This window comes from Mastigoproctus giganteus, chromosome 10, assembly GCF_048544385.1.
Source record: "Mastigoproctus giganteus isolate SK-2022 chromosome 10, ASM4854438v1, whole genome shotgun sequence".
Classification (NCBI taxonomy): domain Eukaryota; kingdom Metazoa; phylum Arthropoda; class Arachnida; order Uropygi; family Thelyphonidae; genus Mastigoproctus; species Mastigoproctus giganteus.
Window position 1 is genome coordinate 152,638,320 of NC_143584.1, and position 22,312 is coordinate 152,660,631.

Genomic DNA, 22,312 nt, shown 5'->3' on the forward strand with positions numbered 1-22,312 from the left:
TGTTGCCCTTCTCTGTACTCGTTCCAGAGTACAGAGAAAAATGAGGCTTCCAGACCTGTATGCAGTACTCAAGGTGTGGCCTGACCATTGCTTTATACAAGGAGATAATCACCTCCTTATCCCTGCTAGAAAAATTCCTGAATATCATTCACAAGACACCATCAGCTACTCTTGCAGACAATCTGCACTGCTCAGAAAATGTCATATCTGACTGCACAATTACCCCACATCTTTTTCATTCTCTACCACTGTCAGAGTAGTACCACACAGTTTCCACGTCACTCTGGGGTTGCTGCTACCCATAGGCAGTACTTTACATTTGTAAATGTTGAACTTCAGTTGCCACCTCTCAGCCCATCTGCTCAACTTTTGTAGATCCTGTTGCATTAGCATACTGTCATTAGTGTCATTAACAACCCTGCCAACCTTCGTATCATCTGCAAACTTAGACATTAAGCCTGATATACCATCATAAATATCATTAATAAATACAGAAAACAACAATGGACCCAACACAGATCCCTGGGGATTCATTAATAACATTAGTCCACAAAGAGTAATGTCCATTGATTACTGCCTTCTGCCACTCAACCATCCCTTTAATCACAGCAGCAATTTGCCTCCAGTGCCACACTGCTCCAATTTGTGCAGCAGTCTTCCATGTGCAACAGTATCAAAACCCTTTCTAAGATCCAAATATAAGATATCAAAATTATTCTTTGCATCCAGTTCCTTTGTGACCACATCATAGTATCCAATCAAATCAGTCAGACAAGACTTTCCCTTAACAAACCCATGCTGTGTCCAAGCTATAACTGAAGTCTTGTCTAGATGATCCTGCAGTGCTTCTTTAACCAGTGCCTCCATTAATTTCCCTGGAACAGAAGTTAAACTAGCAGGTCTGTAATTACTTTTGTTGCCCTTTGATCCTCCATTTTGAATTTGGGGACACATTTGCAAATCTCCAGCCATAGGTATCTTCCCTGAGTCCAAGGAAGCTTTCATAATTATGGCTAAGGTTTGCTTACATCCTTTGCTGCCTCCTTTAATATAACTGGATAGATCCCATCCACCCCAGGTGCCTTTCTTATGTTTATCTGCAACAGTTTCTCCTCCACTTTACTCTCATTTATTGCAAAATCATCTAGCTTACTGCCAGAGTTTAATACACATCTAGCACTCCCCTCCAAACATTAATATCAAGTGGACCAATCTGAATAACTCCTCATGTGTGAATGTAGATGCAAAATATTTAATTTGTTAGCTACCTGAGCAGGATCATCAACAATTGAAACATCGATATCAAGTGGACCAATCTGATTCATCCCATTCCTTCTAGAGTTTACATAAGTAAAACTCTTTGCTGTTTATCTTTGCATACTTTGCCAAAGATTTCTTGTAATCTGCCTTTGCCTTCCTAACCTCCTTTGTAACTTGATTACAGACTAGCTTATATCTATCATAGGCTTCTGTGTCACCTGTTAATTTAAATGTATCCCATGCATTTTTCTTCTCTGCCACACATCTCATTAGGCCGACCGGACTAGCCGGGTAGGTAAAGTACCTGCCTGGCAAACCCAAAGGTCGTGGGTTCAAATCCCCCCTTGGGCTTGGATCAGGGTAAATGCAAAAACCTTTGGGAGATGCATTATGGCCACAGAAGCCGATGCGCCAACAACTAACAAAATAAAATAAAAAAATAAAAAATTTCATTAGTTCATCTGACATCCATTTAGGCCTAAACCTTGAACAATATTTCTTAGTTGGTATGAAAAGCCTAGTAGCTTCCAAGATTAATTCTTTGAATGCTTCCCATTTTGAATTTGCTGTTGGTAACATCATCAATTGCAAATTACCCACACATGTGGATAATTTGCAATTCTTGGAGCATTACTTATAGAAATCAAAACAGCAGACTTTGAAATTTCAATCTTGTTTATTGAAGTGATTTTCCAAGTAAGAGCTATACAGAACCTAAATGTTATCCCTAATAACAACTGTTTTCCCTAATATCTAGCTATGAAAATGGCTAAAGCCAGAGCCCACATTTGAGCATCAGACAACACAGCAGCAACCCCAAGACAGAATGCACTGGTCCACAGGAGTTAGTTCTTGTGTGTGACTCTACTGTCAGGAAAATGGGAAATGATATTGTGCAAAAAGGTGGAATTGGATCAGGGTATATCTGCAAGGGGAAAAAGTTGATGACACTGCAGGGCATATATCATCTTTTAAAGGCACAAAAGGTGATTTTGTTGTACATACTGGTGCTAATGACATTAGGAGTAGAAGATCTGCAGAATTATTTAACAAGTATAGGGCAATGTTAAAAAAAATTGTGCTAGTTAGGGTTAAATTTGAAAGTGTCTGAATTCTGCACACACACATGATAGGAGAGAGTATATGATGAGAGCCTTGTCAATTAGTTTGACCCTGAAGAGATTGTGCGGGGCTCATGGAGTAGAATTTTTCTCAGCATGATCTGTGCTTGTTATCAGGAGAAGATTAAAGAAGATAAGATAAGATTAAATAGAAGGGATGCAAAATATTTACTGATAATATTGTTGCAGAGATAGGTAGATCGGAAAACTGCTTGCCCGAGGGGATACATAGACTAACAGATTAACCAGAGGTGCAAGCGGTTCTTGCACTGATTCTATTGGAAGCAGCAGCACCCTTTAAAGCAAGGAGTTGGGAATTTCAAGCCGTGCTGTGGATCATCATGGAACAAATGAATACATGGGCTGTGTTAGGGTGACTAAGAACAGGTGCATGTATACTTGCATGTACATTAATGCTAAGAGCATTGTAAATAAATTTGATCAATTTGGAGTACTGATTAAGTCATCAAATGCAGACAGTATGGGGATAGCAGAGACGTCATGTCACTAATATAGATATAAGGGATGCATAATTTTAATACGGAGAGTACAATATATACTCAGATATAAGGGATGCATAATTTGAATACGGGGAGTACAATATGTATAGAAAGGATAGAGTTGATTGTCAAGCAGCACCAGGTGCCCCAACTCTGCTGTACAGTAAAGACAAACAGGATAGGAGGGGGTGGTTATGCTCTTAATTAAGCACATAAAATCAAAGGCAGTTCATCCAGTCAACATGGGTGGTCAGTGCAATGTTGAATCAGTTTGGCATGAAATAAGCACTGGAAAAGCAAAAATGAGAGCAGAAGTCAGTTATAGACCTACAGAAACAAAGAACTGTACAGAGAAACAGAGTGGGTCAATAAGTCAGAATGTCATATAATGGACAATTTTAACTTTCCAGATAATGACTGGAACTTGTGGGTTGGTCACTCACAGACTAGCAAGACTTCTGCGGATTTGTGACTGTTTTCTACGGCAACATGTTAGGGAGGCAACAAGAGAGAGTAATACTCTTGATCTTATCAGCAGTAATAATTTGTGCATTAAGAATCTGCAGATAAAAGAACCATTAGGTGGCATTGATCCCAGTTTATTGAGAAGACAGAGGGTGGTAATCAATGGGCACTGCTCTTCGTGGACTAATGTTATTAGTGGAGTCCCACAGAGTTCGGTGTTGGGTCCACTGTTGTTTTGTATATTTATCAACGATATTGATGAAGGTATATCAGGCTTAGTGTCGAAGTTTGCAGATGATACAAAGATTGGCAAGGGTTGTTAATGACAGTAATGGCAGTGTGCTACTGCAACAGGATCTAGAAAATTTGGGAAGATGGGCTGAGAAGTGGCAACTGAAGTTTAACATTGACAAAAGCAAAGTACTGCATATGGGTAGAAGTAACCCCATAGAAACGTACCAACTGTGTGATACTATACTTGCTTCATTTTCTACAACCCCTTAGGGGTGGTAGAAAATGAAAAAGACCTGGGAGTAATTTTGCAGTTAGATGTGAAGTTTTTTGAACAATGCAGACAGGCTGCAAGAGCAGGTCATAGGATTTTGTCAATGATATAAAGGAATTTTGCTAGCAGGGAAAAGGAGGTGATTGTCCCTCTGTATAAGGCAATGGTCAGGCCACGCCTTGAGTACTGTGTACAGGTCTGGAGGTCTCATTTTAGGAAGGAAGTAGATTTTCTTGAGCGTGTACAGAGAGAAGGGCAACAAGATTGGTAATGGGAACGAAGAGATCCACTTACCAAGAGAGGCTTCAGTTCTGCAAATTGCAGCAGCTGGAGACTAGGTACCTGCAAGGTGATCTGACTGAGGTGTATAAGACCTTGAATAGGTTGGGCATGCTGAATTCTGATGGGATTCTTCCAATTGTTCAGATTACAAACCTAAGGGGCATAAATTCAAATTGGGGAAAGACAGCTGTAGAAGAGACGTGCAGAAATTTGCCTTTAGCCAGTGTGTGGTTAATTGCTGAAACAAACTTCCATCTGTCATGGAAGTTGATAGGGTAAATAAATTTAAGGAGGAACTGGACAAACATTTAGAGGGAATGGTTGTGTGAATTTTTTTTTCTTTTTTTTTGGGTGGTGGTAGTAGTAGTGGCATGTGATGCAAGAAAGCAAGTGTATGAGCTTATGCAGCATCAGCCAGAAAAAAAGAAAAGAAAAAAAAAAAAGTAATCACACCATTCCCTCCAAATGCCTGTCCAGTTTCTCCTTAAATTTATTCAACCTATCAACTTCCACAATGACAGATGGAAGTTTGTTCCAGCAATTAACCACCCACTGGCTAAAGGCAAATTTCCGCACATCATTCTACATCTGAATGAATTTATGCCCCCTTAGGTTCGTAATCTGAACAAGTGGAAGGATCCCATCAGAATTCAGCGTGCTCAACCCATTCACGGCCTTTTACACCTCAATCAGATCACCGCGCAGGTGCCTAGTTTCCAGCCACTGCAATTTGCAGAACTTAAGCCTCTCTTGGTAAGAGGATCCCTTCATTCCCCTCACCAATCTTGTTGCCCTTCTCTGTACAGGCTCAAGTAAATCTATATCCTTCCTAAAATGAGGCCTTCAGACCTGTACGCACTACTCAAGGCATGGCCTGACCATTGCGTTATACAGAAGGACAATCACCTCCTTCTCCCTGCTAGCAAAATTCCTATATATCATTGACAAAACCCCATGACCTACCCTGGCAGCCTGTCTGCATTGCTCAGAAAACTTCATATCTGACTGCACAATTACTCCCAGGTCTTTTTCATTTTCTACCACCTTAAGTGTAGTACCACACAGTTGGTACGTTTCTCTGGGGTTACTTCTACCCATATGCAGTACTTTGCATTTGTCAAGGTTAAACTTCAGTTGCTACTTCTTAGCCCATCTGCCCAAATTATCTAGATCCTGTTGCAGTAGCATACTGCCATTACTGTTATTAACAACCCTTCCAACCTTTGTATCAACTGCAAACTTCGACATTAAGCCTGATATACCTTCATCAATATCATTGATAAATATACAAAACAACAGTGGACCCAACACCGAACCCTGTGGGACTCCACTAATAACATTAATCCACAAAGAGCAGCACCCATTGATTACCACCCTCTGTCTTCTCCCACTTAACCATCCTTTTATCCATTGTAGCAACTTACCCTTAATACCATTCTGCTCCAATTTGTACAATATTCTTCCATGCGCAACAGTGTCAAAAGCTTTCCTGAAATCCAAATATATGATATCAAAATTATTTTTTGCATCCAGTTCCTTTGTAACCACATCGTAATATCCTATGAAATTTGTCAGGAAAGGCTTTCCCTTAACAAACCCATGCTGTGTCTGAATTATTGTGCAGTCTTGTCTAGATGATCCTGCAATGTATCTTTAACCAGTGACTCCATTATTTTACCCAGAACAGAAGTTAAACTAACTGGTCTGTAATTACTCTTGTCACCCTTCGATCCCCCTTTGTGAATTGGGGATACATTTGCACATCTCCAGTCTGTGGGAACCTTCCCTCAGTCCAAAGATGCTCTCATGATTGGCTAAGGGTTTTCTTAGTTGCTTTGCCACCTCCTTTAATATAACTGGATAGATCCCATCCACCCCAGGTGCTTTTCTTATGTTTAACTTGAACAATTTCTCCTCCACTTTGCTCTCAGTTATTACAAAATCATTAAGTATCCTGCTACAATTTGATAACCTTCTGCCATTTTCAGCCCTTAATAATTCCTCATGTGTGAATGTAGATACAAAATACTTATTCAGTTTGTTTGCTATCTGAGCAGGATCATCAACAGGTCGAACCATCGATGTCAAGTAGACCAATCAGATTCATCCCCTTCCTTTTAGAGTTTATATAAGTAAAGAAATCCTTGCTGATGATGCTACATAAGCTCATACACTTGCTTTCTTGCATCACATGCCACGATTGCTATTATAACTCAGGTTTCTGAAGGGAAAATCTTGTCTAACCAATTTATTGTATATTATGACGCAGTCACAAAGGAACTGATCAAAAAATAATTTTGATATCATATACCTGGATTTCAGGAAAGCCTTTGATACTGTTGCACATAAAAGACTGCTGTACAAATTGTAGCAGTGTAATGTTAAGGGCATGCTGCTGCTATGGATAAAGGACTGGAAGAAGACAGTGTGGTTATTAATGGACACTTCCCTTCATGGACTAATGTTATTAGTTCTGCAGCAAGATCTAGGAAAATTAGGTTGATTTGCTTAGAAATGGCAGTTGATGCTTAACATTGACAAATGCAAGATACTGCATATGGGTAGCAATAATATCAGAGTAACTTATGAACTGTATGGTACTACACTCAGGGTAACAGAAAATGAAAGAGACCTTGGGTAATTGTACAGTCAGATATAAAATTCTCTGAGCAGTGCAGATATGTTGACAGGACAGATCACGGGGTTTTGTCAATGAGATACAGAAACCTTGCTAGCATTTTGAGCAATGCTACATTTTGAGTAATGTATACAGGTCTGGAGGCCTCACTTTAGGAAGGATGTAGAGCTGCTGGAATGGTTGCAGAGAAGGGCAACTAGATTGGTGAAGGGAACAAAAGTGTGCTCTTACCTAGAAAGGATCCAGTTCTGCAAATAGCAGCATCTGGAGACTAGACAGTGCGGAGAGAGCTGATTGAAGTGTTTAAGATCTTGAAAGGATTGAGTAAGCTAAATGTTAATGGCATTCTTCATCTTGCTAAGACCACACACACACACACACACACATGAGAGGACATAAATTCAAGTTGAAAATGGATCAGGGTGGCCAACCGTCCTGATATGGCCAGGATTTTCCTGATTCAGAACTTCAAGTCCCACTTCACAATAATACCATCATATGTCCCGATAAGAGAGAAAAAAACTGTTAATTTATTGATTTTACGTATTTTTACTTAATTCTTATTGGAATCTAACGAATGTGTTAAAAATTAATTCTAATAATAAGAGAAAATTGAGAATTTTTTTCTCTTTGTTGTTTTAAATTAAATGTATATCATATTAATTAATCTAATGCATACATTATTTTTTAGTAATAACTCTCAAGTGAATTTTCGTTTTTTTTTTAATTGTTAAAGTGAAGTAATTTTGAAATCAAGAAATTACACGATTTGAATTTTCATTAAAAAGCTATTACATATCTAGAAAAGTGGTTTGATTTTAATGACAATAAATTAAAAAAAAACTATATTTAACATTATCTACCAACATTTAAATAAAATTCAAGAATTAATAGAAATATTCAACAACGAAAATGTTAACTTAGATTTGCTTTTTGAAGAAATTTGAATTCTAAAGGTATTTTTTCATCACTTAGAAATGAAGAAAATAAAATGAGTGTTGATAAAAAATGGGCACAATTTTTCTCAAAATTTCCAGAGGCAAATAATTTGTCTCAAATTGTAAGCTCCATATTAAGCATTCCACATTCAAATACTTTTTAATTCAAAAACTTTTTAAAAACTTTTTAAAATCTTCGGAAGGAGAAGAAATTTAAAACTAGGAAAATCTAAAGAAAAATATATAAAATAAAAGTAGTCTTCCTCGCCTTTTTTAAAATAACTGATATAAATAATATTATAGTTTATATAGGACAAATACATACTAACAACGCTCATATAACAAATAAATACTATGATTGATTGATAAAAAATGTATTGTAATTGTAATTTTATATTTTTCTTTTACTTTTTTAAGGAAAAAATGCTATACTACACATTTCATTTCAAGTTGCCCTGAGAAGTTTTCTGAGCAGTGCAAATTTTGCCAGGTTACCAGGGCAGCTCGTGAGGTTGTCAATGATAAAAATGTATTTTGCTAGAATGGATAAGGAAGTGATTATTCCATTGTAAAAGACAATGTTCAGGCCACATCTTGGGTGCTGTATACAGGTCTGAAGGCCTCATTTTAGGAAGGATGTAGAGCTGCTTGAATGGGTACAGAAAAGGATAACAAGATTGGTGAGGGGAACAAAATGGTTCCCCTCACCAAATTGAGCAAGCTCAATGCTGATGCGATTCTTCCTCTTGCTTAGACTACACACATTAGAGAGCTTAAATTCAAATTGAAGGATGGTTGCAGAACAGATGTGTGGAAGTCTGCTTTTAGCCAGTGGCGACTGATTGCCAGAACAAACTTCCATCTCTTGTTTTGGAAGTGGATAACTTAAATTCAAGGAAAAACTAGACAAACTACTGAAGGTAATGGATAGGTGAAATGCAAAGTGTTTTATTTTTTTTTATTTTTTGTCTGAAGCTATATAAGCTTGCTTTCTTGCATTATTTGCCACTACTAATAAGATGTTTTTCTTTTTGGAATATTATGTTCTTTGAATTTATTATTATTACCCATATGGTGAATTTATTATTATTACCATATGGTCAGAAGTAGAAGGGAATCTCTCTGTGAGAGAGAGTGAGAGAGAGAGAGAGAGAGTCAGAAGTAGAAGGGAATCGCCAAGAAAGAGAAGAATGATGATATCCAGCTCAGGCTCCTGGGTGTGCCAAGCCCATACTCACCAGATTTCAACCCCTTGGGACAAAATGCATTCATGTCCTAAACTAAATACTGAATATATCTGATATTATATAAAATACCACAAGTGGCATGAAGTTGCTTAGTTGGAGAGAAAAAGCCAAGTTTTATATATGACATGTACCTTAATTTAATTTGTAATTAAATTTTGTTGTTGTTATTTGGTTTTTAGGAGCATTAGCAACTAAGGCCATATTGCTCCGGTGCGGTGGTCATTCCCTGACCTTTCCACATGCTCCGTATTTGGTGGTGATGGGCTCGAACCCTGGTCTAATTAAGAAGCATGTGCTATGCACTGCTGCTCCTTTCCCACCTGGCTACGAAGGCGCCTTAAATTTTGTGGAATGTTTCATGTAATCTTTACAGGAGATCACCGGTATGCTCATTTTCATTTTATTTTTCTGAAATTATATTTAGATTACTCATTAGCTGATATTAGCAAACCAAATTCTTAGTTATTTGTGGTTTTTTTTTTTTTTTTTACTGTAACAAAGGTTTTGAAAACAGTGTTTTAATTTCAGAGTCAGTTTTATTTTAGCAATATAAATTTGTTATTTAAGTTATCATCTCTGCCACTATTTGTTTTACACCTTTTGAATTTTCAAACCTAAAATTCAAGTTAGTCTATCATGCCAACAATAGTAGTTCTGTAACTGTAAAACCATGCGTTAATTACTTTATCTAATAACAGACAACTTTCCTCTGCTACTATCTCATGGGTAGCTACGCTAAATATCCCATCACCTGACAATTCAATGATGAATTAAATTGATTTCTTCAAGTTTAAACTCACCTTACCGGAAATACTCTTTTTTTTTTTCATGAAAGAGATGGTCATTCACCAGGTTCATCATTTTAACATCAATATAAGAAAGGTGAGGAAAAATATTCGTGTAACTTTCACACAAAGCATAATATGAGATGCTAAATGGTGTTGAAATCCAAACTTTTTTTTTCAGTTAACCGAATAGCATTGCCTTTTTACAAATAAATATAGTTTATCAGCAAAAATAGGTGATAATCCCCAGACTATGAGTTGATCTCATATAAAATTATACTATGTCCAGGCAGATGCAATTCTGTAAAAAACAACAAAGCAGTTACTGTTTAATTTAACACCACATTATTTTTATTATTCTTCAATTTTCCTTCAAGTATCACTTGGTTCTATCCATAGCAATTGTTTTACACCTTTTGAATTTTCAAACCTAAAGTTCAAGTTAGTCTATCATGTCAACAATAGTAGTTGTGTAACTGTAAAACCATGCATTAATTACTTTATTTAAACTTCATGTAGTATTGATAAAGTGACCAGATTTTCTAAATTCCAAACTGAGATTCTGCATAATTTAAAAATGCTACAAAAGCTTTTCAAATAAAAAATAATAAGTATGCCCATTAGTGAGTTGAATATGGGGAATGATCTCTTTATATATAAACACCAGTGAAAAAATATATAGATCACTTGCTAAGAAAACAACAGACCTATCCTAGAAAAAAATGGGAAAAATAGTTTCTTTAGGCAAGAATGGTAGATGTTTAAAATGTTTGTCTATCAAATGTGTTATATTCACTAGATATGCTCATCCTGAGAGATTTTCTTAATAGTTAATATAACTTAACAGGCAATTTAATTTTCCACAGTTGTATATCTTCCGCATCTATGAAAATATTAAATATATTGAAAACTACTCTTGTCGCTGTATCTGTCTGGCTTGAAACATAAATAAAAACTGTTTGCTTAAACATTATGATAGTAACAACCTTATATCCTATGCTATTGAGTATTCAATCAGGTTTGGTAAATGCATTTTATCAAAGTTAAATTATAATGCAACAGGCATTGATTTTACGCCTCATTTATAATTTGAGTCAAAATAAAATTTGTATGATTTACTACAAATTTCATTTTTGATTTCAAAATAAACTACTGAAATATTCTACAACAATCCTATAGTACTGTAATTTGAATTATCTCTGCACTTCTCAATTTGTTGGAATATGTGTCATGAGCAGACATAATGACTCCACCAAAATAATTAAATTATAAAAAAAAAAAAATTTTTAAAATACACAAATCAAAACAAACAATGACACAGGTTATAAATTAGATCATTTTCATATTCCCTTGCTCTAAAATACTGGAAGCATTTTTATGTTGTGAATTACACTTCAATAGTTTGCCTGATTTAATTTATCCTTCTTAGTTTTGTTGACTGCACTTCTGGTAATTAATAAGCAAATGAAAACAAATCACTGAAAAATCTTTCGCTATACTCCAGAACATGGTGCACCTTCAGCCTGCCATGGTCTTGGGGTGTTTATTCTCCCTCTTCCAGCTGTTTTAAAATAGGAAAACGAGTTCCCGATTTTAAAACAGCGGCAAGGGTGGGATAAACACCCTAACTAACGCTAATCATAGCAGGTTACGCACGTGATTTTCAAAGGGGCACCGTGTTCTGGAATTTTACCAAATCTTTTTCACTAGTTAGTTTACTAATTTTCTTGATTGCTCCCTCATTACATTTAGTATAACTATTTATATAATAATTCAAATGCCATCAGTATAATACCCCCCCCCCAACAATTAATATGAAAAAATCCTTGGAATCCATTTCCCCCATGGGCAGGGCCGTGAAAAAGTACTTGGGGACATGGACGCAAAAAGGGTTAAGGGGTCTCGTTTATCTATGTTGAGACTTCGATGGCTCCTTCGATTGGGGCCCCACAGATCGGGGAATCATCAAATGCATCTCCCCTCCATTTGCACGGCCCTGCCCATGGGCAATGTTTTCTACAGAAATACATATCAGTAATGGAATGATTAAATATTAATTTCGTCTCCGTAAAAGAAATTCAAGAATTAATAATACTGAATTGTGGAAGTACAAATAAAAGATACGCTTATTTAAATATTATTATCGGAGATTATCTATACTATTATCAAAAGCTAATACTATTTACATCGAAAAGAACTAAAATATACACAAATAAAACTAAACTCATATATAAATTTTAACATTAACAGTACAACACACTGTTGTTCCAAACAGCAGAATGGTTAAAATTTGCACAAGGTCTGCATGGTAACCGCGATCATATAAAATACACACGTGCATCTCGCTACATACATCTAAATAACAAATAAAATAATAATAAAACACTAACCGTAAATCTTTATTATATTTTAAGTAAATCAGTGCGTGTTTTGGAAATCCCTTTTTATTATAAGCGATGTCTATTATATTATATCAAACGAATGGAAAAAGTCTGCAAAAGTAAACCAGTAAGACGTACTGGAAACAGAAGAACAACGTGTATTAAGGTAGACGAAACGGCCTTTAAAAGCACAGATTATGCACTTTAAATACAGCTGCAGCAATAAATAACTGGAAGCATACAAAGGCACGGCTGTGCAATTCTGCATAGCCTTATTTTAGAGAGCATTCTGCTTTTCATTAACTATTCAAAATACATAAATTAATGTTGTGCCTACCAAGCTACTGTTTTCTTCTGAATCCAACATTAACAACAATTATATTACATTACAACGGATTACTTGTTTGTAGCGCAGTCCAACACGCCGGCCATTGAGAATCACGTGATTGGGAAATTTCAACTTCATGATGCCCGACAGAGGGCATCTAAGTCACATCTGGAATATCGTATTGCTCTCCATCCAACCTTCAGTGTACTTTGAGGGTTTACCAAATTTAGAACCGTTTTCGCAAAACTGTAGTACTGTGCTCTTGAACATATTGCAGTGGGGACTTCAAGAAGGCTATGCGTGATTACAAATGAAACTGGCATACTATATTTTTGTTTAAGTTAGGCAGATATATATATATTTATTTATTTATTTATTTATTTCAAAGCCAACTGTTATCCACCAAGAGTTTCGCAAGTTTAAACTTACTTTACCGGAAACGTTCATTATTATTTTTTTTTCATGAAAGAGATGGTCATTCACCAGGTTCATCATTTTAACGTCAGTATAAGAAAGGTGAGGAAATATATTTAATATTTACGCCAATTAATAATTTTTATTCTGATACGACTTTCGCATGATTAAACTGGAAAGTACACTGCTACCCCTCTTCCTATTTCGGTCCAAAGGCGTTTTATTTTTTTTATTATTTTAACTCTTGTCAACAAGGATAATTCACAAAGGAGATAATCTACGCGATTGGGAAAAACTTGATAGATGTGTAAATATATTTGCAAGCAATCATTTTCAATAATAGTGAAAAAAAGTATTTTCTGTATATTATATAGGACTTGTTTCAGCTGCCTGCGGATAAGAAAAAGATCAGTTTTTTTTTTTCCTTTACTTTTCTCCTAACTAGTTTATAAAATATATGGGAGTACTTTACGGTTTCACAATTAATTTTGTTTTTTTAAAGGAAATTTCTACTTTTGATTTGCTTTTGATTTGACAGGCTCATTCATGTTTTTATTTCCATCATTCTTGGGGTGGCAATTTTTACATAATAAAAATAATACAGAAAATTGCGTAATAAGGGCCAATATGCAGGAGAGAGAAAACAGGCCTTGGACACATCACCAGACAGGCGTAAATTACCGACTTCAACTCTCGGAGTATTTTACTTACAGGGAAAAAAAAAAAAAAATCAAAAATCATTTTAGTTTTGCTTTCGATTTCGAATATCAACAAATCAAATATCCTATATAATTAAAAAAAAATGTTTCGAAAAATATCACTCCATATAAATAAAATTATTTATATGTATATTATAAAATTATTTATATGGAGGGGACGGGGTAGGTACGTCCTCACGTTGTTCATTGCTGCTTTAAATGATCAATCGTTATCCAAAGGAAAAAAAGTGAAAGGCATATATTTTTTTTAATAATTAATGGAATTCACTCACAGACATATATGGATTAGCGGCGTGTTGTCCATGCAACGGGCACTATACGCCCCTATTCCATTTATGTTTACGTGTAAAAAAAAAATTGCAATCATTCTAACTTAATAAAGGCAAGGTAATACGATTTCATCCGTTGCAGGTTTTATCTAAATACTGTGGTGGGTCTGTAAAACGCATCTAGCACTGCTGTTACAGTTAAGCGTGGACATTGGTTTAATGTATGCTGCTAAGTGAGTTGTAAAGCCAGCACATTGTTTCAAAAATATTTTATTCGTTTATGAAATAGCGATTTTCTCCCCCCCCCCACTTTTCTGAATCCAAAAATAGCTGTTTTCAGTTTTAGCGTACGGTACAGAAATTTGTCGAATTCATTTATTTTACAAGTTACGTATTGGTGAAACAGGTAATATATTTTTTATATATTATATCAAGTTACGTTAAGACATTCCCAAGCAGTCCTGGGTGTAACTTCAAAATCAAATCACACATCAACATGATTAACTGACGGATCATGTCCAAAGTGGCTGGCAGGCCACCAGCCGAAATGCAGTTTATCGACAGACCTGGAGAAACAAGTAAAATTACATAAAAGCAAATTGGACAAAATCGATGGAGACATTTCCCATCACTTCCACGTGATAGCTAGATACTTGACAATCTCACTGCTTGATGTTTCTCTGCCCCATTGATTTCTGCTGATCATGGCCAACACTGTTGTCATATTTAAAGTATCATTACTGACAACTGCGAGGGGGTATCAAAAAGTTCGCACCTTGACCTAGATAAAACATCAGTAGGAAGATACCTTTTTTAATATAAGTTGTCTACATATTCAGTAACTAACATGTGAAATTTCATTCCCGTAGGTCAGTGGTTCCAAAACTACTGAGAGCTACGGACCCCATCAAAAAAAAAAAAAAAGTTTTTTGATGGGGTCCGTAAACTGAATTTTCTTTTCAGGAAATTCCGTTTTATGTTTAAAGCAACTCAAATTTATTCTTATTTTTACATAAATATATAATAATCACTTTATTTATCATCAATTTGCTATACAAATAATTATATTATAATTATAAATATGTTATATAATTATATACGAACGAATAATTTGACCAGTTCCAGAGGGTACTTCCGGTCCACGGACTCCGGTTTGGAAAACGCTGCCGTAGGTGATCGTACACCAGAGGTGGAGCCCGGAATCCGAGGAAGGACGCTATGTCTACAAAGGGAGTATCGAGCAGGGATCACGTTTCTGAATTTGTAGGACATGAAATTGACGAAGAACTGAAAACTGTATGGGCAAAAATGTTGTCACTGTAAAAAAGTGGAAGCAGGAGTTCCAGTGCGGTCGTACAAGTGTCTTTGTCGAGCCAAGAGAAGGAAGGCCATCCACAGACAGTGAAATTGTTGCAAAGATTGAGCAGCTGGTGCTGCGTGACAGAGGTGTGACAATTCATTTCATCGCAAATGCAGTGGGAATTAGTTATGGGTCTGCCCACGGCATTTTACATGACCAAAAAAAATTTATATTATTTTTAGGCCACCTGAATAATTAAATTCATATGCCGTGCTGTGTGTCTTATGTCTGTTAATTGCGTGTGTTCTATGGTCGATTTGTCTGTTTTACTGGACGAAAATCACCAGTTTTCCAGGGGGGGGGGGAACCTTGCTATCTACGCCTCAGACCGACTAACTCAGCCACGGAGTGTAAAAAGCCCATTAAAGTTCCTCGCGCCATCGACATCGACGGGATTCGAACCCGGGCCTTTTCCGGCCGGTGTGGGGAAGACGGTGACGATACCACTGCGCTATCGCGCAGGCGTTTTACATGACCATCTGCACATGTCTAAGGTCTCCATACGATGGATTCCAAGATTGCTGACGCCTTTGCAGAAGCAATGTCGAATGCAATGTTCTCGCCAACTGTTGGATTTGTGTAATGCAGATGTTGAGAAATTTTTTGATAGGTTGGTGACGAATGCCAGTATAATCCGGGGACTAAAGACATGTCAAAGCAGTGGAAACACACCTCCTCCCAAAAAGGCAAAGACCATTCCATCTACGAAGAAAGTGATGTTGTCCGTGGGACAGAAAAAGGGGTTATCCTGACAGATTACCTACTTCATGGTTCCACACTTACCGGAGAATACTACAGATATCTTTTGAAAAAGTTAAGCCATGCTTTGAAGGTGAAAAGGCATGTAATATTAACCAAAGGTGTCTGTCTTCTGTCAGACAATGCATCGACTCACAAGGCCGTTGCCACCACCAACTTTGTTACCCACTGCGGCTTCGAACTACTGCAGCACCCACCCTATTGGCCTGACCTAGCACCATTAGACTTCTTGTTTCCAGAAATGAAGAAACCATTGCGTGGACGCCGCTTTGATTCATCTCAGGAAGTTGTCAATGAAGGGAAAGCGTGGTTAAAAGTGCGGACTTCTACAAGGCATTAAACAACTTATACATGGAGAGTACATTGAAAAGGATTAAAGTTCCTCTGAAGTTTCACCATTCTAGGGCTATTATATCTAGGTAAGGATACGAACCTTTTGATACACCTCGTACTATAAATCAAATTTTACATAATGTTTTAAACGTGAAAATGGTTCTTGCACTACTTCTGTTGCGGCATGCAGCAGCCTGGAAAACAATTTGTTGGGGATTATATGTTATGGAAGTAATATATTACTTAATTTGTGTCCCACTCCTGAAGAATAGGTGGAGAGATGAATTATTAGTAACAGACAGCTGTAAGATGAGCAGTTTCTGGGAGCTGCCAAACAAACATTCAATCTCTGATAATTGTAGTAAATAGAAATGAAAACAGAAAATACTCTATCATTAGAGAATATTGCTGGAGGAAGATGCATGGGAAGATTTCATTTCATTCCGAAATGAAAAAGTGGCATCAGTCAGATGCCAAGCAGTGGTTAATCCAGCTAATTTCCTGTCACCGAAAGAAGAAGAACATGTGAACATGGACATGTGTTTTTGTAAAGGGCAGCTCCTAGAACGTCTGTTCAACTCCGCCTCATATCTCTGTGAAGAATAGTATCACTACAGATGGGCCAGATATGTGTGACGTAAATTTGTGTGTATTCTGTTCTGGCCTCTTGGCTACCCAGAAGCATCAGTCACCTGGAAAGATGATTCTGAGTACTCGTCCACACCACGGGAAGGTGGGCCAGTCCCAGTAAAACACGTACCGTCTAAAAAGAGCCTCTGACTCACCTGATGTTGTCAAAAGGTGGGCTAGGTTCCTCTGGGGGCCCGTTCCAGAGGAAGAGAGAAAAAAAATTCCGCGGTGTAATAAAAAAAAATCCCCTGGTGTAATTAAAAAAAAAAAAATCCCATGATGTAATTAAAAGAAAGAGAGAGAGAAGCTACACTAGTGGAAAGCGGGGGATGAGGAATGAAGGGGAAAAAAGTACGCTATTGCAGAGCGAAGAGAAAAAAAGTAAAAAATAATAATAAACAAAATAAATAAATAAAAATAATTAATATAATAAAAAGAAATATAGATAATTAAAAATTTTAGATTAGTAAAAAAAATTAAGCTGCTGTCTGGGGCTCCCCATTCGTAGCCTGCGAAGAACATAAATGTAGCACTCATATTACGCCATACTCAATTCATTATATTATACAATATTGACCCTCGAAATGTAAGCAATATTGGGTCTCGTCATGATTTTTTGTATACTAAATTGCAACGAAGAGTTTACAAATGCGTGCAATGTGATATCACATATTGCACGCATTAAAAACTATTAAATGCGAATCTTTGCATATTAGTATATCAGTTATTTTATGTTTTGAGCAGAGTATATTAAAATTTGGCAAACTCAGTTAAAGCACTATATATATATATATATATATATATATATATATATATTTTAACAAGTAAATATATATATATATATATATATATTTACTTGTTAACAGGAGAGATTGCTTCTACAGGGATGGGATACACTTAAATAGAAAGGGTGCAAGAATTTTTGCTGATGCTGTCGAGGCAGTGTTAGGTGGGTCGGAAAACTGCTAGTTGGGGGGGATACAAGGACTAATAGATTAACAGTAGCCACTGGCAGAGGTGGAAGTGATTCTTGCACTGCTTCTATTGAAATGAGCAGAAGCCTGAAAAACAAGATGCAGGATATTTCAGAGACTGCTGGGAGTCATTGCGGTACAAGTAAACACATGGGTTGTGTTAGGGTAGCTAAGAATAGCAACAGGTGCATGTATACCTGCGTGTATACCTGCGTGTACATCAATGCTAGGAGTTTGGTAAATAAATTTGATGAATTTGAGGTATTGCTCAAAACATCAAAGGCAGATATTGTTGGGATATCAGAGACGTGGTGTCACACAGATATAAGTAATGCGGAACTGGAATTTGGGGAATACAATGTGTATAGACAGGACAGGAGGGGAGGAGGGGTTATGCTATTAGTTAAGAAACACATAAAGTCCAAGGAAGTGAAGCCAGTCGACATCGATGGACAGGGCAGTGTCGAGTCAGTTTGGTGTGACATAAGCATAGGGAAATCAAAATTGAGAGTAGGAGTGTGCTATAGGCCTAATGACTCTGATGAGTATAATAAGATATTGTACAGGGAGATAGAATGGGCCAGTAAATCAGAGAGTCTTATAATGGGGGATTTTAATTTCCCAGATATTGACTGGAATTTGTGGGTTGGTCACTCGCACACTAGCAAGGCTTTTGTGGATTTATTGGATGATTGTTTTCTACATCAGCATGTTCGTGAGGCAACAAGAGGGAGCAATACTCTTGATCTGATTATCAGTAGTGATTCTTCATGCATTAAGAATCTGCAGATAAATGAACCACTAGGTGGCAGTGATCACAGTGTGTTGAAGTGGGATTTACTCAAGGAGGTAACTACCATCAGAGGTAAAGGGAAGGGTTTTTGTTTTCGTAAAGGCGACTATGATGGTCTGAGACAGTATTTAAATTCTATACAGTGGGACCAACTGACGATGTTACCAACAGCAAACTCAAAATGGGAAGCATTCAAGGAACTAATCTTGGAGGCTACCAGGCTTTACATACCAACTAAGAAATATTGTTCAAGGTTTAGGCCTAAATGGTTGTCAGATGAACTAATGAGACATGTGGCAGAGAAGAAAGATGCATGGGATACATACAAATTAATGGGTGACATGGAAGCCTATGATAGATATAAGTTGGTCTGTAACCAAGTCACAAAGGAGATTAGGCAGGCAAAGGCAGACTACGAAAAATCCTTGGCAAAGGATTTTTCGTAGTCTGCGAAAAATGTTCTTTACATATTTAAACTCAAGAAACGGAAAAGAGTTCTTTACATATTTAAACTCAAGAAGGAAAGGGATGAATCAGATTGGTCCACTGGATATTGATGGTTCAACGGTTGAGGATCCTGCTCAGGTGGCTAACAATCTAAACAAGTATTTTGCATCTACATTCACGCATGAGGAGTTATTCAGGAAGGAGAATGATGTAGGTAAAGTAAACATTGGCAGGGAGCTGGATGATTTTGTAATAACTGAGAGGAACGTGGAGGAGAGATTGTTGAGGATAAACATAAAAAAGGCACCTGGTGTGGATGGGATCTATCCAGTTATATTAAAGGAGGCAGCAAAGGAAGTAAGCAAACCCCTAGCCATAATTATGAGAGCTTCTTTGGACTCAGGGGAGGTACCTTTAGACTGGAAATGTGCAAATGTAACCCCAATTCACAAAGGAGGATCAAAGGCTGACACAAGTAATTATAGACCTGTTAGTTTAACTTCTGTTCCAGGTAAATTAATGGAGGCACTGGTTAAAGAAGCACTGCAGGATCATCTAGACAAGAATTCAGTTATAGCTCAGACGCAGCATGGTTTTGTTAAGGGCAGGTCTTGCCTGACCAATTTGATTGGATACTATGATGTAGTCACAAAAGAACTGGATGCAGGGAATAACTTTGATATCATATATTTGGATCTTAGAAAGGCTTTTGATACTGTTGCACATGGAAGACTGCTGCACAAATTGGAGCAGTGTGGCATTGGAGGCAAATTGCTGCTATGGATAAGGGGATGGTTGAGTGGCAGAAGACAGAGAGTGTGGTAATCAATGGACACTGCTCAACGTGGACTAATGTTATTAGTGGAGTTCCTCAGGGTTCAGTGTTGGGTCCGTTGTTGTTTTCGGTGTTTATGAATGATATTGATGATGGGATATCAAGTTTAATGTCCAAGTTTGCAGATGATACAAAGGTTGGCAGGGTTGTTAAGGACACTACTGACGCTATGCTGCTGCAACAGGATCTGGAAAGGTTGAACAGATGGGCTGAGAGGTGGCAAATGAAGTTTAACATTGACAAATGTAAAGTACTACATATGGGAAACAGTAACCCCAGAGCAACGTATCAACTCTGCGGTACTACACTGACAGTGGTGGAGAATGAAAGGGACCTGGGGGTGATTGTGCAGGCAGATATGAAGTTCTCTGAGCAGTGCAGACGAGCTGCAAGAGTAGCTCATGGTGTCTTGTCAATGATATACAGGAATTTTTCTAGCAGGGATAAGGAGGTGATTATTCCCTTGTATAAGGCAATGGTTAGGCCACATCTTGAGTACTGTATACAGGTCTGGAGGCCTCATTTCAAGAAGGATGTAGAGCTGCTGGAACGGGTACAGAGAAGGGCAACAAGGTTAGTGAATGGAACAAAGGGTTGCTCTTACGAAGAAAGGCTTAAGTTTTGCAAATTACAGAGTCTGGAGACTAGGCACCGGCGAGGTGATCTGATAGAGGTGTATAAGGCTTTGAATGGGTTGAGCATGCTCAATGCCAATGGGATTCTTCATCTTGCTGAGAATAATCACCTCAGAGGGCATAAATTCAAATTGAGGAAGGACGGATGTCGGATAGATGTGCGGAAATTTGCCTTTGGCCAGCGGGTGGTTGGTTGGTGGAACCGACTTCCATCACTTGTTGTTGAAGTTGATAGCCTAAACAAATTTAAAGCTCAACTGGACAGGTATTTCGAACGAACGGAGGGGTGAAATGGGAGTGGTGTGTGCGTTTTTTTTTTTTTTTTTTTTTTTTTTTTGCTGATGCTGAATAAGCTTGCTTTCTTGCATCATATGCCTCTGCTAATGCTAATATATATACTGCTAGACAAAATTAACAGAATACGTAGAAAACGTGGTGTAACTCGTGCAGCTTGCGATGTAGCGGGACAAAATTTGGTATGGTGGTGTGCCATAGAATAACCATGAAATGAAAAGACAGCGAGAAACTTCAGTCAGGTATAACGATAAGTGACTTTTATAGGGGTTGTATAAGAATTACCAAAATGTCACATTACTCAAGTTGATACAAGATGCTCGAAAATATGGTCACATAACATTAGTATGGTCCCTCCAACAGCTAAACAGGCCTGACAGCGATGAACCATATTCGATATAAGGGTGTCTATAAGATTCTGTGGCAACAAATCTCATTCTTCCACCAGCGCAGACCTTTAGCTCACCAAGTGACAGAGGAGTTGGTTATTGGCGTGCAATGCAACACCCAAGGGCATCCCACATGTTCGATTTAAGTCTGGTGATCATGCTGGCCACGGCAGTCGTTGGATATCTTCAGTTTCACGATATTCCTTTACCACTTAGAAAGATTTATTATAGAAATCTGTATTTAAAAATCGTTTATAGAATTTTATTTCGGAAATAAAATTGTTGATTTCTGTTTGAATTTTTTTCGTAGGCCTTGAAAAATTTCGTAAGGCCATAGGAATAGTGCCTAATGAAATAGACGCTCCTGTTGGTCGGCCTGCGAAAACCATTTTAAAGCTGTACCCTTGAAATGTAAGCAATATTGGATCTCGTCATGGTGTTGACATGAGTTCAAAAGACAAATGGGGCTTGGTTGATTGAACAAATGAGCAAATTTTTTGGAGGTTTACATTTTATCTCAAATAAGTTCGTTGGAGCGTTCATGATGCATTGAAAACAGCTGAGTTCCAGAGCTTGCTATGTAGAATAAACATGGGTTTCACCACTTCAAGCCCCATATAAGCAAAGCGGTGGTTTTGCAAGTGAAGCAAGACGGTCAGCCTGTGTGAAATTTATGCAACACCTCAATTCCTGCTTACAGTGCTTCACATGAGTGGTCACTTCCAGTACCAGGTGTAGTGGTTCTCACCTTGCACAATGGAAGAAAAATATCCAAGGTTAATAAGTTTTACCATCGTGAAGATGCAAGCAGACGACCTGATGTTAGAGAACAACGGAATTTTGAGAATTCAGCAAAGTGCTACAAGAATGTCAGTTTCATTAGCGTTTTAGAGTCACAGGTACTCTAGATGTTAAACCTGGAAGAATTTCTGTGAACGGTTCAAGAAAATAAACATTAGTCTGTAGCATAAAGTTTGGTTTGCGGTAGTTGTCATTGGTGACACTCTGATT

At 37.4% G+C, this 22,312-nt stretch overlaps 2 protein-coding genes across 3 annotated transcripts in view; one reads left to right on the forward strand and one right to left on the reverse strand.

Annotated features, from left to right (window-relative positions):
• The window catches only part of LOC150079387 (mitogen-activated protein kinase kinase kinase 20-like), a 269,330-nt gene extending 256,776 nt beyond the window's left edge, over positions 1-12,554 (reverse strand). For both annotated transcript variants that reach the window (XM_090382216.1, XM_090382217.1), the window contains exon 1: positions 12,460-12,554. The gene's annotated coding sequence lies outside the window, so the exon portion shown is untranslated. The remainder of the gene's footprint in view (positions 1-12,459) is intronic.
• Positions 12,555-12,867: 313 nt separating this feature from the next.
• Positions 12,868-22,312, forward strand: part of tn (tripartite motif containing protein thin) — an 81,809-nt gene continuing 72,364 nt past the window's right edge. The window contains exon 1 of the mRNA XM_090383487.1: positions 12,868-12,966. The gene's annotated coding sequence lies outside the window, so the exon portion shown is untranslated. The remainder of the gene's footprint in view (positions 12,967-22,312) is intronic.